General features: G+C 40.0%; 1 long non-coding RNA gene across 1 annotated transcript in view; it reads right to left on the reverse strand.

The window, feature by feature from the left end:
• Positions 1 to 3,734: 3,734 nt before the first annotated feature.
• Positions 3,735 to 19,397, reverse strand: part of LOC142653080 (uncharacterized) — a 107,289-nt gene continuing 91,626 nt past the window's right edge. Inside the window, exons 2-3 of the long non-coding RNA XR_012848043.1 lie at positions 6,906 to 7,017; positions 3,735 to 3,944 (exon numbers count right to left, since the gene is read on the reverse strand). This is a non-coding gene — a long non-coding RNA (uncharacterized LOC142653080). The remainder of the gene's footprint in view (positions 3,945 to 6,905; positions 7,018 to 19,397) is intronic.

The raw sequence follows: 19,397 nt of genomic DNA on the forward strand, positions 1-19,397 counted from the left end.
TTTCGATGATTTTCCTAAATAGTCGATGCAAATGACAGTCAGTATAATCTTTAAGCATCAACCGTTGGAGTATAATGCAAATTTTATTGAACAAATCTCCTAATGATAACAGATTTTTTTTAGAAATAAAAACCTCAAAATGCTTCACATTATTATGCACAACAGAGATCAAAACATTGTAAAGGTTGTAAAGAGAAGTAAAGTGGTAATTTGTTGAATTTGCAGCATCAGGAGGTCATATTTACAGAAATCAAAAGCACTTTAAATTAAAAAAAAAAACTAAACAGGCCAAGTTACATGTTAACATAGGACCCCTTCTCTGATATCACATTCACAATTCTTGCATCCATTGAATTTGTGAGTATTTGGACAGTTTCTGCTTGAATATCTTTGCAGGATGTCAGAATAGCCTCCCAGAGCTTCTGTTTTGATGTGAACTGCCTCCCACCCTCAGATATTTTGCTTGAGGATGCTCCAAAGGTTCTCAATAGGGTTGAGGTCAGGGGAACATGGGGGCCACACCATGAGTTTCTCTCCTTTTATGCCCATAGCAGCCAATGACACAGAGGTATTCTTTGCAGCATGAGATGGTGCATTGTCATGCATGAAGATAATTTTGCTACGGAAGGCACGGTTCTTCTTTTTGTACCACGGAAGAAAGTGGTCAGTCATAAACTCTACATACTTTGAGGTCATTTTCACACCGTCAGGGACCCTAAAGGGGCCTACCAGCTCTCTCCCCATGATTCCAGCCCAAAACATGACTCCGCCACCTCCTTGCTGACATCGCAGCCTTGTTGGGACATGGTGGCCATTCACCAACCATGCACTACTCCATCCATCTGGACCATCCAGGGTTGCACGACACTCATCAGTAAACAACACGGTTTGAAAATTAGTCTTCATGTATTTCTGAGCCCACTGCAACCGTTTCTGCTTGTGAGCATTGTTTAGGGGTGGCCGAATAATAGCTTTATGCACACTTTCAAACCTCTGGAGGATCCTACACCTTGAGGTTCGCGGGACTCCAGAGGCACCACTGGCTTCAAATACCTGTTTGCTGCTTTGCAATGGCATTTTAGCAGCTGCTCTCCTAATCCTATTAATTTGTCTGGCAGAAACCTTCCTCATTATGCCTTTATCTGAACGAACCAGTCTGTGCTCTGAATCAGCCACAAATCTTTTCACAGTACGATGATCACGCTTACATTTTCTTGAAATATCCAATGTTTTCATACCTTGACCAAGGTATTGCACTATTTCACGCTTTTCGGCAGCAGAGAGATCCTTTTTCTTTCCCATATTGCTTTAAAACCTGTGGCCTGCTTAATAATGTGGAACGTCCTTCTTAAATAGTTTTCCTTTGATTGGGCACACCTGGCAAACTAATTATCACAGGTGTCTAAGATTGATTACAATGATCCAAAGATCCCTAAGACACAAGACCATCCATGAGTTTCATTGAAAAACGAATAATTAAATGTTTATGACACTTAAATCCAATGTGCATAATAATTTGGAACACGGTGTAATGTTATCCACGCCTTCATTTCTAGGCACTTTTCAAGGCTGTGGAGGAAGGTGCCAAAAGCGTCTAAAACATACTAAATTTGGCACCATCTACACCACCTTTTTGGTGCAATTTGCACGTGTTTAGTAAATGTCCCCCACTGTGCGCAGGTTTTTGCCTGTTTTAACACTTGGCTCCAGACATCTCCTGCCTTCAAGAGCTACCACTGTCCACCATCTTATCTTTAGTGAGGATAGTTTATATGTCACTCGGTCACTCAGAGGGTATTTCACCTTTTCTCACTTAGCTCACAATGAGAGAACCTGCACATCCCTCTCACATCTGGTATCCGTGACCAAACATTTATTTTTCCATCAATAATGTGCAACAAATGGCGCAGGTTCATTGTATTTTAGATGGAGAACCTAAAGAAAATGGGGCTTTATATGATATAGCCTCTCACGTTGGGTTTAGTTTTTCAACGAGACAAAGCTCTTGAGAAATTAAGTAGCACAATCTTAAAACTATAATTTCGGGAAGTGGGTTTGAGAGGCCAATGACTCAACAACAGATGTAATAACAGATTTCTGTCAAAATAATTCACGACATTTTAAATGCTAAGAAAAGTTTTATTGTCCCCCTTTTCTATAAAGTGGATGAAGTCAGAGATGTCTGTGACCTTCATAAATACAACTATCATAAATATCTGATAACACTGAAGGTACATTCTAGGTAAAATCTTACGTTTAATAATGTATGAAATAGAGAACGATGGCATGGAGTATGTCACATGACAAGCTGTGCCCTGTGGCCTACCACCAATGCTCCTCGATTAGATTTTAGGTTGGAAGAAAGATGAGCAAAACTTTTTGAGTCTTGCCTGGAATACCCATTTATTGATTAATTTGCAATACCATGTCTGACCTGATGGTGTGCTGTTAGAGATAAAAAGGTCTAGGATCAATAAAGAGCACAAAGTGGTTACATTCAGGCTCATGCAGTGCAAGGCTTTAAAGTGCCACCTAGTGGCAGAAATATGTATGGCATTTCTGTCACGAACCTGGTAAGACATATTCCTTTTAGCCAGTTTAGGGTTAGCTCTTTTTCCAAATCGAATTTTAGGAAATTGTCTCTTTAATGACAAGAATAGTGCTGCATACTATACTTTTAAGAGCGAGCGTGAACCGAGCAGACAACACATTCCAAGGCCAAGTTCACATAGGGCGGATACGCTGCGTAAAAAGTACACAGCGTATATACCCTGGAGCCCGCAGAGAATCCCAGCTGAAAAACCGCACCAAATTGTGGTACAGTTTTTCGTCCGGAATATCCGCCGTGGAAAATAGCTGGTAAAAAAAAAGCCTATACTTACCCGTAGCCATGACGACGCGTCCCTCTGACGTACTGCATCCTGGCCTCCCGGGATGAAATTTCATCTCATGTGACCGCTGCAGCCTGTCATTGGCTGCAGCAGTCACATGGGATAAAACATCATCCCTGGAGGCCGGGCTGGACGCAGATGTATCGAGATCTGGGTAAGTATAACTTTTTTTTTTCTGAGTTGCGTTTTTTGCGGTGAAATTGCAGCTTTTTTGAAACATCTGCTGTTTGTTGCGGGCTGCAGGACAGCGGAGGGACGTCTCGCCATGGCTACGTAAGTATGAAACTTTTTTTATGTGCAGTTTTCCACAGCGGACATTCCGGCCGAAAAACTGCACCACAATTTGGTCCGGTTTTCTGGCCGGACTTCCCTGCGGCGCACAGGGTGGATACGCTGTGCACTTTTACGCAGCGTATCCGCCCTGATACAACCTCTTCCCTGCAATGACCACTGCAGGGAAAACCCGCGATCACCCAGTGCTGATTCTTGGTAATAGCAGCTGATCGCCAGAAGTTTTAGCTGCCGGACCCTTGACGATCCGCTGACGGGTTCGTATTTAGAAAATCAGTTGTCCTAATAAGACAGCAAGTTCCGTGCAACTCCACCTCACCACAGACGTACAGGTTTGCAAGGACGGAGGACTAATGATTGTTCTCCTGGTGATCACCCCCGCCGTTGGGTCTCCACTGATGTAATATTTATCACCTATTCCGTGGATGCCCCTTTAAGATGTTTCGAAATGGTTTTCGCGCTGTAATCTGTTACATTATAGAGTAAAAGGAGTTTGACAATAATTTCCAACATTCCTTCAACTTTGTTATTGAAAATTGTATTTGATGCTAAATTTCCGTTTTCTTATAAGTAAAACATAAGCCGTAAAAATGAATGAACGTCCCGGTGTCGGCTTTATCTTCATCTCTCCTGATCGGAAAGCTCCAGATTAGTTGGTTTTCTATGTGATATTTGTGATCGCAGCAGAAAAACGTCTCCACATGTTCATTAATCTCCATCACACGTCGGGCCGCTGACAGTTTTCTCCCCAATCTTCGGCATCTAGGAAAATGTGAATAGCAAATACTTTAGGTTTCAAAAGAAGATGTTCTGAGGAATGAGACGACTGATCAAAGAGGAAAGCTTCCTGCAGCGTTTGTCTGGGTAATTTAGTGCTCTGCCCATGAACATCCTATTTTCACTGTCTGGCTCAGAGAGTATAAATGAAATACATAAATATACATATTCGTCTTTACTGATCCATCCTGGATAAAAATACAATAACCAGTTTCTCATTATTTACACAGTACTCCCTATTTATACACTACAAACATATCCCACGGATTTTGTATATCTTTATTTATTCAATTTAAGATTTTAGTTGCTTTTGCTGCAGCTGCCTGGCATTAAGTGCTCATCCTCGGCTTATTGCTAACCAGTATATACAGGTTATTCTACTCTCCAGTTTTGCCCAGTTATACTATAGTAGTGGTACTTTACCTACCATCTAGGAGCAGAACTTCCTCAACATTTAAATGTATTTTTATTTTTGCAATGTAAGATTTTAGTTGCTTTTGCTGCAGCTGCCTGGCATTAAGTGCTCATCCTCAGCTTATTGCTAACCAGTATATACAGGTTATTCTACTCTCTAGTTTTGCCCAGTTATACTATAGTAGTGGTACTTTACCTACCATCTAGGAGCAGAACTTCCTCAACATTTAAATGTATTTTTATTTATGCAATGTAAGATTTTAGTTGCTTTTGCCGCAGCTGCCTGGCATTAAGTGCTCATCCTCAGCGTAACGCTAACTGGTATATAGAGGTTATTCTACTCTCTAGTTTTTCCCAGTTATACTATAGTAGTGGTACTTTGCCTACCAACTAGGTGCAGAACATTCTCAACATTAAAATGTATCTTTAATTATGCAACTAGATTGTAGTGGCTTTTGCAGCAGCTGCCTGGCATTGAGCGCTCATCCTCTGCTTATTGCTAACCAGCTGCCTGGCATTGAGTGCTCCTGCCAACTGACATATATGTCTTTTTTACAGTTATTTTTACTACAGAATCTTCTCTACCAGTCTTGCAAGATGCTTTTAGGTGGCAGTTGGGTATAGGGATTCAGATGTATATAATTTTGTATGCTGCAGAAGGCAGAGGACCAGAGTGGCTTTCTCACATGGGCATGAAATCCAATCCTGCGGTCAATAAGCATTACCGATGCTCGTGTACTCATGTTTAAAGGTAATGTACAGTTTGAAAACCCGTATTTGTTACAAGGGGCTTCGTCCACTAGTAGATTGCAGGTTTTCCCGCTGCTGAAAACCCATATGATCATCTCTTATCATCGTGAAAAGTTGTGCTGATTAAAATCTGTGTACTGCATAAACAGTATGAGCCGATCCGATCCGATTACAGAGCAAATTTTTGCAGCTTGAACTGATACATTTTACCTGCACTGATACATTGTAGCAAAAAATCAGAACAGGAGAGAGATTTGTGCTGTTGATGTCCTCTCAGAGGATTGTCTAGACTGGATACATTGTAGCAAATTCCCAGCTGTGAGAAGTATGAGGTCTGTAATGATTTTCAGTCTCTGGGTGTAAACAAGAATGTTTGCATTCACTGACAACAAGCAGAGATCTTGAGAAGGATGAGGTATTTAAACACAAAATATATCAGAAATTTTCAGAACAAACCATAAACATTTACATATAAGATTAACAAGAAAGTTTACATAAATTTAGGGTGAAGTATGACCTGGGCAAATATCGGGGGCCACTGCCCTGAGGGGGTCTGCATGCTGCAAGGATATTTTACCCTCAAGACTTTGCACTGAAAGCTGAACTGCTGGGTCATAGAGACCACCTATGAAGCTGCTGAGGGGTCCGTGAGATGGCAAACCAACCCCTCCACCCCTGGACCTGCTCGGGCTTGTATTTGTGGGTTTTAAACATCCTCACTTGACCCCCCAATATACACTATATGGACAAAAGTATTGGGACACTTCCACATTTCACCTGCTTTTATAGCCGTCCCATTATAAATCCATAGACATTAATATAGAGTTGTTCCTCTCAGCAGTAAAACATCTTCCACTCTTCCTACAAGATTTTGGGGTGTCTGTGGTAATTGTTGCCCATTTATCCAGAGGGATACAATAATATCACTCACAGGTGAGGGTGGAATATCTAGGAGGGAAGAAGTTTCCGGAACGGACTTGTTACATCGGTGACGTCCTATTACAGGACCGCGCTGGAGGTCACTGATCTCCTTACAACGACCCGTTCTATCAGTAATGTCTGTAACGTGACTGCCGGGCGTTATACAACGGGGGGATTGGGGAAACACCGGAAGACAATGATTGAGAGGGGGGCACATACTTTTCTCTATATAGTGTACAATCATTACAAACTTAGTCAAGTGGAAATGCTCAGAGGGTTTTGACACTTTTCTACTGTCCGTCCGCTGCCACTCTGGTGCCCAAGGACCCACATAAACATGGAGCGGGCACCAATAATAAACCCAGCGCTTCATTTAACCCTTGCTGATGTCAAGGAGCTTCGCACAATTGAGAGACGGCCACCAAGAGTTCACTGGAATAACATTATTACCCGTAACAATGGACCGGTGCTGATCTCTCACAGCCAATCACAGCGCAGCAAAATTCAATATCTCTCGCCACGTTGCCAGCTGCTAATTTCTTCTTAATGTCGCCTCCATGAATTGGTCCTTTGAAAGGTTTATTGCCAGTGAATGTTGAGTCATAACAATTAAATTACAGCTTGTACTTTTGTCCCACAGAAGCGAAATTCACTTAATACAAAAATTTGAGGGTTTTGTGAAGGTCACAGCGATCTAGCAAAACTGCTTAGCCCTGAAACGACAACACGTTCCCTCCATCTGATTCCCCTAATAAGTAAATTCCCCATCCCGCCTTCTTAAAAAGTTTCATTCATTTGGCCTCTGATCAGTTTACACAGTGAAACGGGGACTAAACAAAAGAAAGCGATGGGTGTACTTACTTTCATTGTCTAACCTTCGCTGGTTCCCAACCACTTTAGCTGTTAAGTCAAAACTGCTGGCACAGACGACAGGCGGTGATCGAAATGATGGTTCCCAGGATGGAGCGGGAATCTGGAAGTCAGAGGGAATTACACGTTTACATCGCTCTCCTTCAAAAAGTTGAATGTTTTTGGATTCGAGTAATCCAAAAAATGAGGCGCTGTCTCCACCACAGGATGCGTAGACATTGTGTAAGGGCTCTGAAGCTAAGGGGTGGGGGGCTTCTAAGTCTATTTGTACCCCATGGACACAAAAAGTAACAGCGGTAGAAATGACCGAATCGATTCTACGCAAACTGAACTCGGTCAAAATTTCCAGCGAGTTTTGGATTCGGCAAACTTTTGGTGTTCATGGACAATTTACAGATAAGAAAAAAAGATCACATGAACTCAGATGGGCTTCCCAGAATGCACTGCGGTTATCCTTCTCTCAGGGGCGTAACTAGGAAAGACTGGGCCCCATAGAAAATGTTTGACTGGGACCCCCTCCCCTGGGTGCCACACACAGCCCCCCCTTGTAGATAGTGCCCCATATAGATAGTGAAATTCAGCCCCCCTGTAGATTGTGCCATACAGCCCCCTCCTGTAGATAGCACCATACAGACCCCCCCCCCTCCTGTAGATAGCGCCATACAGACCCCCCCTCCTGTAGATAGCACCATACAGACCCCCCCTCCTGTAGATAGCGCCATACAGACCCCCTCCTGTAGATAGCGCCATACAGCCCCCCTCCTGTAGATAGCGCCATACAGCCCCCCTCCTGTAGATAGCGCCATACAGACCCCCTCCTGTAGATAGCGCCATACAGACCCCCCTCCTGTAGATAGCGCCATACAGACCCCCCCTCCTGTAGATAGCGCCATACAGACCCCCCTCCTGTAGATAGCGCCATACAGCTCCCCCTGTAGATAGCGTCATACAGACCCCCCTCCTGTAGATAGCGCCATACAGCTTCCCCTGTAGATTGCGTCATACAGACCCCCCCTCCTGTAGATAGCGCCATACAGCTCCCCCTGTTCATACAGACCCCCTCCTGTAGATAGCACCATACAGCTCCCCCTGTAGATAGCGTCATACAGACCTCCCTCCTGTAGATAGCGCCATACAGCTCCCCCTGTAGATAGCGTCATACAGACCCCCTCCTGTAGATAGCACCATACAGCTCCCCCTGTAGATAGCGTCATACAGACCCCCCTCCTGTAGATAGCGCCATACAGCTCCCCCTGTAGATAGCGTCATACAGACCCCCCTCCTGTAGATAGCGCCATACAGCTCCCCCTGTAGATAGCGTCATACAGACCCCCTCCTGTAGATAGCGCCATACAGCTCCCCCTGTTGATACAGACCCCCTCCTGTAGATAGCACCATACAGCTCCCCCTGTAGATAGCGTCATACAGACCCCCTCATGTAGATAGCGCCATACAGCTCCCCCTGTTGATACAGACCCCCTCCTGTAGATAGCACCATACAGCTCCCCCTGTTCATACAGACCCCCCCTCCTGTAGATAGCGCCATACAGCTCCCCCTGTTCATACAGACCCCCTCCTGTAGATAGCGCCATACAGCTCCCCCTGTTCATACAGACCCCCCCCTCCTGTAGATAGCACCATACAGCTCCCCCTGTAGATAGCGTCATACAGACCCCCCTCCTGTATATAGCGCCATACAGACCCCCTCCTGTAGATAGCGCCATACAGACCCCCTCCTGTAGATAGCACCATACAGACCCCCTCCTGTAGATAGCGCCATACAGCTCCCCCTGTTCATACAGACCCCCTCCTGTAGATAGCGCCATACAGCTCCCCCTGTAGATAGCGTCATACAGACCCCCCCTCCTGTAGATAGCGCCATACAGCTCCCCCTGTTCATACAGACCCCCTCCTGTAGATAGCGCCATACAGCTCCCCCTGTTCATACAGACCCCCTCCTGTAGATAGCACCATACAGCTCCCCCTGTAGATAGCGTCATACAGACCCCCCTCCTGTATATAGCGCCATACAGACCCCCTCCTGTAGATAGCGCCATACAGACCCCCTCCTGTAGATAGCGCCCTACAGCTCCCCCTGTAGATAGCGTCATACAGACCCCCCTCCTGTAGATAGCGCCATACAGCTCCCCCTGTTCATACAGACCCCCTCCTGTAGATAGCGCCATACAGCTCCCCCTGTTCATACAGACCCCCTCCTGTAGATAGCACCATACAGCTCCCCCTGTAGATAGCGTCATACAGACCCCCCCTCCTGTAGATAGCACCATACAGCTCCCCCTGTAGATATGACTTCAATTTAAAGGGGTTATGCGGGGACCAAAAATGATTATCAGTGTAGTCCCTGCAGTATGTGAGTACACTCGCTAATATACATTCCGGTCCCCCGTCGCGCTGACTATGAGATTTTGATAGATTTTTATAGCGCTGACGGGGGACCGGAAATCTAGTTGCACAGTCTACTTGGATGATGGTGTGACTCTTCCTCATGTGACCGATCCCGTTGTACTCTATGTAATCGCTGTAGTACTGCTCCTGCTTGTACATAGAGTACAGCAAGAGAAGGCTGTGCAAGTAGACTTCCGATCCCCCGGCAGCGCTATAAAAATCTATGAGAATCTCAGAATCAGCATGACGGAGGACCGGAATGTATATTAGTGAGAGTACTCACATACTGCATGGACTACACTGATAATCATTTTCGGTCCCCACATAACCCCTTTAACTACTGTAATACTTTCTTCATTCTGGCTGGACCTATATGTTTCGAAGTCTATAGCCAGACTGAGATGAAATGTTTTAAAAGACACAACGGCTAATCCGCAGCAATTTACTGCGCATTTTAGGCAAAGCCGCAACAGAATCTGCAACGCAGATTATGTGCAGCATTGATGCCTACAGTGTCTCTAGAAATACGCCACGTCTGGCCATGCCCTTATAGTAGTTATATTCTTGTATATAGGGGGCAGTATTATAGTAGTTATATTCTTGTATATAGGGGCAGTATTATAGTAATTATATTCTTGTATATAGGGGCAGTATTATAGTAGTTATATTCTTGTATATAGGAGCAGTATTATAGTAGTTATATTCTTGTATATAGAGGGCAGTATTATAGTAGTTATATTCTTGTATATAGGGGTCAGTATTATAGTAGATATATTCTTGTATATAGGGGGCAGTATTATAGTAGTTATATTCTTGTATATAGGGGGCAGTATTATAGTAGTTATATTCTTGTATATAGGGGCAGTATTATAGTAGTTATATTCCTGTATATAGGGAGCAGTATTATAGTAGTTATATTATTGTATATAGGGTGCAGTATTATAGTAGTTATATTCTTGTATATAGGAGCAGTATTATAGTAGTTGTATTCCTGTATATAGGGGTAGTATTATAGTAGTTATATTCTTGTATATAGGAGCAGTATTATAGTAGATATATTCTTGTATATAGGGGCAGTATTATAGTAGTTATATTCTTGTATATAGGGGCAGTATTATAGTAGTTATATTCTTGTATATAGGGGCAGTATTATAAAAGTTATATTCTTGTATATAGGGGCAGTATTATAGTAGTTATATTCTTGTATATAGGGGCAGTATTGTAGTAGTTATATTCTTGTATATAGGAGCAGTATTATAGTAGATATATTCTTGTATATAGGAGCAGTATTATAGTAGTTATATTCTTGTATATAGGGGGCAGTATTATAGTAGTTATATTCTTGTATATAGGAGCAGTATTATAGTAGTTATATTCTTGTATATAGGGGTCAGTATTATAGTAGATATATTCTTGTATATAGGGGGCAGTATTATAGTAGTTATATTCTTGTATATAGGGGGCAGTATTATAGTAGTTATATTCTTGTATATAGGGGCAGTATTATAGTAGTTATATTCCTGTATATAGGGAGCAGTATTATAGTAGTTATATTATTGTATATAGGGTGCAGTATTATAGTAGTTATATTCTTGTATATAGGAGCAGTATTATAGTAGTTGTATTCCTGTATATAGGGGTAGTATTATAGTAGTTATATTCTTGTATATAGGAGCAGTATTATAGTAGATATATTCTTGTATATAGGGGCAGTATTATAGTAGTTATATTCTTGTATATAGGGGCAGTATTATAGTAGTTATATTCTTGTATATAGGGGCAGTATTATAAAAGTTATATTCTTGTATATAGGGGCAGTATTATAGTAGTTATATTCTTGTATATAGGGGCAGTATTGTAGTAGTTATATTCTTGTATATAGGAGCAGTATTATAGTAGATATATTCTTGTATATAGGAGTAGTATTATAGTAGTTATATTCTTGTATATAGGAGCAGTATTATAGTAGTTATATTCTTGGTATATAGGGGCAGTATTATAGTAGTTATTTTCCTGTATATAGGGGACAGTATTGTAGTAGTTATATTCTTGTATAAAGGGGCAGTATTATAGTAGTTATATTCTTGTATATAGGAGCAGTATTATAGTAGTTATATTCTTGTATATAGGGGCAGTATTATAGTAGTTATATTCTTGTATATAGGGGCAGTATTATAGTAGTTATAGTCTTGTATATAGGGGCAGTATTATAGTAGTTATATTCTTGTATATAGGGGCAGTATTATAGTAGTTATATTCTTGTATATAGGGGCAGTATTATAGTAGTTACATTCTTGTATATAGGGGTCAGTATTATAGTAGATATATTCTTGTATATAGGGGGCAGTATTATAGTAGTTATATTCTTGTATATAGGAGCAGTATTATAGTAGTTGTATTCCTGTATATAGGGGTAGTATTATAGTAGTTATATTCTTGTATATAGGAGCAGTATTATAGTAGATATATTCTTGTATATAGGGGCAGTATTATAGTAGTTATATTCTTGTATATAGGAGCAGTATTATAGTAGTTATATTCCTGTATATAGGGGGCAGTATTATAGTAGTTATATTCTTCTATATAGGGGGCAGTATTATAGTAGTTATATTCTTGTATATAGGGGCAGTATTATAAAAGTTATATTCTTGTATATAGGGGCAGTATTATAGTAGTTATATTCTTGTATATAGGGGCAGTATTGTAGTAGTTATATTCTTGTATATAGGAGCAGTATTATAGTAGATATATTCTTGTATATAGGAGTAGTATTATAGTAGTTATATTCTTGTATATAGGAGCAGTATTATAGTAGTTATATTCTTGGTATATAGGGGCAGTATTATAGTAGTTATATTCTTGTATATAGGGGACAGTATTGTAGTAGTTATATTCTTGTATAAAGGGGCAGTATTATAGTAGTTATATTCTTGTATATAGGAGCAGTATTATAGTAGTTATATTCTTGTATATAGGGGCAGTATTATAGTAGTTATATTCTTGTATATAGGGGCAGTATTATAGTAGTTATAGTCTTGTATATAGGGGCAGTATTATAGTAGTTATATTCTTGTATATAGGGGCAGTATTATAGTAGTTATATTCTTGTATATAGGGGCAGTATTATAGTAGTTATATTCTTGTATATAGGAGCAGTATTATAGTATTTATATTCTTGTATATAGGAGCAGTATTATAGTAGTTATATTCTTGTATATAGGAGGTAGTATTATAGTAGCTATATTCTTGTATATAGTAGCAGTATTGTAGTAGTTATATTCTTGTATATAGGGGGCAGTATTATAATACTTATAATCTTGTATAGAGGAGCAGTATTGTAGTAGTTATATTCTTGTATATAGGGGCAGTATTATAGTAGTTATATTCTTGTATATAGGTGGCAGTATTATAGTAGTTATATTCTTGTATATAGGGGGCAGTATTATAGTAGTTATATTCTTGTATATAGGGGTCAGTATTATAGTAGATATATTCTTGTATATAGGGGGCAGTATTATAGTAGTTATATTCTTGTATATAGGGGGCAGTATTATAGTAGTTATATTCTTGTATATAGGAGCAGTATTATAGTAGTTGTATTCCTGTATATAGGGGTAGTATTATAGTAGTTATATTCTTGTATATAGGAGCAGTATTATAGTAGATATATTCTTGTATATAGGGGCAGCATTATAGTAGTTATATTCTTGTATATAGGGGCAGTATAAGGGCGGGTTCACACATAGCGGAATTTCACTTAAATTCCGCTGCGGACACTCCGCAGCGTTAATCCGCAGCGGAGCCGTTTCTCCATTGACTTTCACTTTAATTTAGCAGTGTTCGTTTACACGATGCGTACAATTCCGCTGCGGAGCATAGGCTGCGGAGCGGAATTTGGTGTCCGCAGCATGCTCTGTCTGTTGCGGAGCAGTGGCGGACTGGTTGCGGACTCATGGCGGAATTTCTCCATTGACTTCAATGGAGAGTCAAAATTCCGCAATGAAGTCCGCAGATCTTATGTGTGCTGCGGAGCGTATTGTTTTTACTACCATGACATTTCTTCATTCTGGCTGGACCTATGTATTTCTAGGTCTACAGCCAGACTGAGGAAGTCAATGGGGCTCCCGTAATGACGGGAGCGTTGCTAGGAGACGTCTGTAAATAGTCACTGTCCAGGGTGCTGAAAGAGTTACGCGATCGGCAGTAACTGTTTCTGCACCCGGGACAGTGACTACCGATCTCAATATACATGTATCTGTAAAAAAATATAAGTTCATACTTACCGAGAACTCCCTGCGTCTGTCTCCAGTCCGGCCTCCCAGGATGACGTTTCAGTGTAAGTGACGGCTGCAGCCAATCACAGGCCAAGCACAGGCTGCAGCGGTCACATGGACTGGAGCGTCATCCAGGGAGGTCCGGCCGGATGCCGAAAGAGGGACGCGTCACCAAGACAACTGGCGGTAAGTATGAATTTCTTTGACTTTCACTAGGGAAAGTGCTGTCCCTTCTCTCTATCCTGCACTGAATAGGGAGAAGAGAAGCACTTTTCCTGCAGTCCGCAGCGGCCAGTCCGCATCAATTTTCTGCACATTTTGTGCAGATCCGCTGCAGAATCTGCAACGCAGATTCTGTGCGGCATTGATGCGGACAGTTGCGGAGGAATTCCGCCATGTGTGGTCATGCCCTTATAGTAGTTATATTCTTGTATATAGGGGCAGTATTATAAAAGTTATGTTCTTGTATATAGGGGCAGTATTATAGTAGTTATATTCTTGTATATAGGGGGCAGTATTATAGTAGTTATATTCTTGTATATAGGGGTCAGTATTATAGTAGTTATATTCTTGTATATAGGGGTCAGTATTATAGTAGTTATATTCTTGTATATAGGGGGCAGTATTGTAGTAGTTATATTCTTGTATATAGGGGGCAGTATTGTAGTAGTTATATTCTTGTATATAGGGGCAGTATTATAGTAGTTATATTCTTGTATATAGGGGGCAGTATTATAGTAGTTATATTCTTGTATATAGGGGCAGTATTATAATACTTATAATCTTGTATAGAGGAGCAGTATTGTAGTAGTTATATTCTTGTATATAGGGGCAGTATTATAGTAGTTATATTCTTGTATATAGGGGGCAGTATTATAGTAGTTATATTCTTGTATATAGGGGGCAGTATTATAGTAGTTATATTCTTGTATATAGGGGCAGTGTTATAGTAGTTATATTCTTGTATATAGGGGGCAGTATTATAGTAGTTATATTCTTGTATATAGGAGCTGTATTATAGTAGTTATATTCTTGTATATAGGGGGCAGTATTATAGTAGTTATATTCTTGTATATAGGGGGCAGTATTATAGTAGTTATATTCTTGTATATAGGAGCAGTATTATAGTCGTTATATTCTTGTATATAGGGGCAGTATTATAGTAGATATATTCTTGTATTTAGGAGGCAGTATTATAGTAGTTATATTCTTGTATATAGGGTGCAGTATTATAGCAGTTATATTCTTGTATATAGGAGGCAGTATTATAGTAGTTATATTCTTGTATATAGGGGGCAGTATTATAGTAGTTATATTCTTGTATATAGGGGCAGTGTTATAGTAGTTATATTCTTGTATATAGGGGGCAGTATTATAGTAGTTATATTCTTGTATATAGGAGCTGTATTATAGTAGTTATATTCTTGTATATAGGGGGCAGTATTATAGTAGTTATATTCTTGTATATAGGGGGCAGTATTATAGTAGTAATATTCTTGTATATAGGAGCCGTATTATAGTCGTTATATTCTTGTATATAGGGGCAGTATTATAGTAGATATATTCTTGTATTTAGGAGGCAGTATTATAGTAGTTATATTCTTGTATATAGGGTGCAGTATTATAGCAGTTATATTCTTGTATATAGGGGGCAGTATTATAAGGGCAAAGCCACACGTGGCGGAATTGCTCTTGAATTCCGCTGCGGACACTCCGCAGCGTTAATCCGCAGCGGAGCCGTTTCTCCATTGACTTCCACTTCTATTTAGTAGGGTTCGTTTAGACGAGGATGAAAATTCCGCTGTGGAGCATAGGCTGCGGTGCGGAATTTGCTGTCCGCAGCATGCAATGGATGTTGCGGAGTTGTGGCGGAATATCTCCATTGACTTCAATGGAGATTCTAAATTCCGCAATGAAGTCCGCAGATGTCATGCACATGTTATGTGTGCTGCGGATGCGTCTTGCTTTTTTGACATGACATTTCTTCATTCTGGCTGGACCTATGTATTTCTAGGTCTACAGCCAGACTGAGGAAGTCAATGGGGCTCCCGTAATTACGGGAGCGTTGCTAGGAGACGTCAGTAGATAGTCACTGTCCAGGGTGCTGAAAGAGTTAAGCGATCGGCAGTAACTGTTTCTGCCCCCTGGACAGTGACTACCGATCCCAATATACAGCAACCTGTCAAAAAAATAGAAGTTCATACTTACCGAGAACTCCCTGCTTCTGTCTCCAGTCCGGCTTCCCAGGATGACGTTTCAGTCTAAGTGACGGCTGCAGCCAATCAAAGGCTGCAGCGGTCACATGGACTGCCGCGTCATCCAGGGAGGTCGGGCTGGATGCCGAAAGAGGGACGCGTCACCAAGACAACGGCCGGTAAGTATGAAATTCGTTTACTTTCACTAGGGAAAGTGCTGTCCCTTCTCTCTATCCTGCACTGATAGAGAGAAGGGAAGTACTTTTACCGCAGTCCGCAGCAGCTAGTCCGCATCAATTTACTGCACATTTTGGGCAGATCCGCCGCAGAATCTGCAACGCAGATTATATGCAGCATTGATGCGGACAGCTGCGGAGGAAATCCGCCACGTGTGGGCATGCCCTAATAGTTATATTCTTGTATATAGGAGCAGTATTATAGTAGTTATATTCTTGTATATAGAGAGCAGTATTATAGTAGTTATATTCTTGTACATAGGGGGCAGTATTATAGTAGTAATATTCTTGTATATAGGGGCAGTATTATAGTAGTTATATTCTTGTATATATGGGGCAGTATTATAGTAGTTATATTCTTGTATATAGGAGCAGTATTATAGTAGTTATTTTCTTGTATATAGAGAGAAGTATTATAGTAGTTATATTCTTGTATTTAGGAGGCAGTATTATAGTAGTTATATTCTTGTATATAGGGAGCAGTATTATAGTAGTTATATTCTTGTATATAGGGGCAGCATTATAGTAGATATATTCTTGTATATAGGAGGAAGTGTTATAGTAGTTATATTCTTGTATATAGGGGCAGTATTATAGTAGTTATATTCTTGTATATAGGGGCAGTATTATAGTAGTTATATTCTTGTATATAGGAGCAGTATTATAGTAGTTATTTTCTTGTATATAGAGAGAAGTATTATAGTAGTTATATTCTTGTATTTAGGAGGCAGTATTATAGTAGTTATATTCTTGTATATAGGGAGCAGTATTATAGTAGTTATATTCTTGTATATAGGGTGCAGTATTATAGTAGTTATATTCTTGTATATAGGAGGCAGTATTATAGTAGATATATTCTTGTATATAGGGAGCAGTATTATAGTAGTTATATTCTTGTATATAGGAGCAGTATTATAGTAGTTATATTCTTGTATATAGGAGCAGTATTATAGTAGTTATATTCTTGTATATAGGGGCAGTATTTTAGTAGTTATATTCCGGTATATAGGAGCAGTATTATAGTAGTTATATTCTTGTATATAGGGGCAGTATTATAGTAGATATATTCTTGTATATAGGGTCAGCATTATAGTAGATATATTCTTGTATATAGGGGGCAGTATTATAGTAGATATATTCTTGTATATAGGGGCAGCATTATAGTAGATATATTCTTGTATATAGGGGGCAGTATTATAGTAGTTATATTCTTGTATATAGAGGGCAGTATTATAGTAGATATATTCTTGTATATAGGGGGCAGTATTATAGTAGTTATATTCTTGTATATAGGAGCAGTATTATAGTAGTTATATTCTTGTATATAGGAGACAGTATTATAGTAGTTATATTCTTGTATATAGAGGGCAGTATTATAGTAGTTATATTCTTGTATATAGGGGCAGTATTATAGTAGTTATATTCTTGTATATAGGAGCAGTATTATAGTAGTTATATTCTTGTATATAGGGAGCAGTATTATAGTAGTTATATTCTTGTACATAGGGGGCAGTATTATAGTAGTTATATTCTTGTACATAGGGAGCAGTATTATAGTAGTTATATTCTTGTATATAGGAGCAGTATTATAGTAGTTATATTCTTGTATATAGGGGGCAGTATTATAGTAGTTATATTCTTGTATATTGGGGCAGTATTATAGTAGTTATATTCTTGTATATTGGGGCAGTATTATAGTAGTTATATTCTTGTATATAGGGGGCAGTATTATAGTAGTTATATTCTTGTATATAGGGGCAGTATTATAGTAGTTATATTCTTGTATATAGGGACAGTATTATAGTAGTTATATTCTTGTATATAGGGGCAGTATTATAGTAGTTATATTCTTGTATATAGGAGGCGATTTTTATTAGTAAAAAAACAAACAAATTTAACATTCCATTAAAATTCCAAAGCAAATGATCATTTAACAGAACTCATACATGACGATGAAAAATAAACTAGAAAATAACTTTAACTTAACAAGAGTCCATTGCTGTTAAAAAGGAAGGAGGGAGAAAAACCAACAAGTTTGCATTATACAGAGAACTAGCATTATTCCATATATACATTCCTCCATAATGCGGTGTTTTTCTCATTTTTCCTAATTTCTATAGGGATTTGATCCACCTTAGTTCTGACATGATCAGGTTCACGGCTGACATATGGTGAAATGGCTCGTTATAAATGGACATTCTGGTTCTTGTATGCCACTGGTAATATTTGACTACATTAATTATCAGATACAAGGTCCCCCGGTCAATGTTATTTACATTAGCTGGTACTCCATAAATAATTTCTGGGTATTTTAGAGACTGTAGTCTTGGGATTTTTAACTTGTAGGATATTTCTTGCCATATATCTTGTCCTCCCCAGCACTCGGTTATAAAATGCTCCATTGTCTCCTCCTGTTGACAACCCAAGGGACACTTCCGATCTGACACACTCAAATATTTTAGATTCCCTTTAACATAAAGTTTCCCATGCAGTGACAGCCATGCAATGTCAAAAAGTTTACCCGGGAGTCTTGCTCCATTGAGAAACCTCAGACTCTCCTGTAAGGTTGCTGTTGTGCAATCTTTAAGTGCCGGCTGTAAAGAAAAGAAAGTCCTACATACGGTGAAATATAGATCTCTCCTGGTCTTACTCTCAATATAGGACTTGTCTATTCCCCATCTCCTCAGACATCTAAGACCATAATCCAGATACTGGGGAAGGAAGTCTCGTGTCAATCGCCCCCTTTTGAGACTGCCGCCCCGTATCCAAGACTCTGCAAAAGGCAATATCCAATCCCTGATACTGTTTACCCACAGGGCACTGTTATTTACGTCCCGGTTGCCAAAATTTGTTTTAAGAAACAAGGAGTCAAAGAAAACCCTTGGATTCAACATACCCAACCCACCCTCTCTCCTCTGTAGGTAAGTAATCCCTCTTTTTACTGGGTTCAACCTGTTCCCCCAAAAAAGTTGGAAGAACAGGCTAAAGAGCCTAGCGGAGAAAGATTCTGGCAAAGGAAAAATGACAGAAACATACAAGACGACGGGGACCAGGTAAGTCTTCAACATTTTAACCCTCTCACTATAGGTCAGCCTCCAATTTCTCCATCGCTGAACCTTTGCATTTCCGGCTTCCAATTTCTGCTCCCAATTTAGTTTGGCATTATCATCCCTCCCAAATTTAATTCCCAGAATCTTAATATCGGTGGAGGCTTTCGCAAATTGTGGCAGATCAAAGTCTGGATCACTGTGCAATACCCAGAAAGCTTCACTCTTCTCAAAGTTGACCAGAGACCCAGAGGCCTCAGAGTAGCTTCTGATGGCTGCAGACAACATCTGCACCTCACTAGGCTCAGATATCACTACCGTCACA

The sequence above is a fragment of the Rhinoderma darwinii genome, chromosome 5 (genome assembly GCF_050947455.1).
Source record: "Rhinoderma darwinii isolate aRhiDar2 chromosome 5, aRhiDar2.hap1, whole genome shotgun sequence".
NCBI classification, from domain to species: Eukaryota; Metazoa; Chordata; class Amphibia; order Anura; family Rhinodermatidae; genus Rhinoderma; species Rhinoderma darwinii.